The sequence below is a fragment of the Penaeus vannamei genome, chromosome 20, assembly GCF_042767895.1.
Source record: "Penaeus vannamei isolate JL-2024 chromosome 20, ASM4276789v1, whole genome shotgun sequence".
Taxonomy (NCBI): Eukaryota; Metazoa; Arthropoda; class Malacostraca; order Decapoda; family Penaeidae; genus Penaeus; species Penaeus vannamei.
The window spans coordinates 40,572,666-40,572,936 of NC_091568.1; the positions used below are offsets into that span (position 1 = coordinate 40,572,666).

At 35.1% G+C, this 271-nt stretch overlaps 1 protein-coding gene across 1 annotated transcript in view; it reads right to left on the reverse strand.

Moving 5' to 3' along the window:
* Window positions 1-212: 212 nt before the first annotated feature.
* Window positions 213-271, reverse strand: part of LOC113805142 (uncharacterized) — a 3,829-nt gene continuing 3,770 nt past the window's right edge. The window contains exon 7 of the mRNA XM_027356092.2: window positions 213-271. This exon is cut by the window's right edge and continues 520 nt beyond it. The gene's annotated coding sequence lies outside the window, so the exon portion shown is untranslated.

Sequence of the window (271 nt, forward strand, 5' to 3'; positions counted from 1 at the left end):
TCCTGTGAGCTGCCACACCCATTACCGCAGTGCTTTTCCATATTTACTTGCTTTGCTTTGTGTGTCTTTGTCGGATGGGCTGTTACGGTTTACAAGTTAATTGGTATGCAAATTCTATAATGAGATGGATTCTCTCCATTAGTAATGTATGTTTTAATCTTATCCATACATTTAGAGGCATTTTGGGGAAGAAACAAAATTTTGAAGACTTTTATCTATAATTTATTGATTTAGTTTGTCAATAGATTCCAACGGCTTACTATCATCCCTT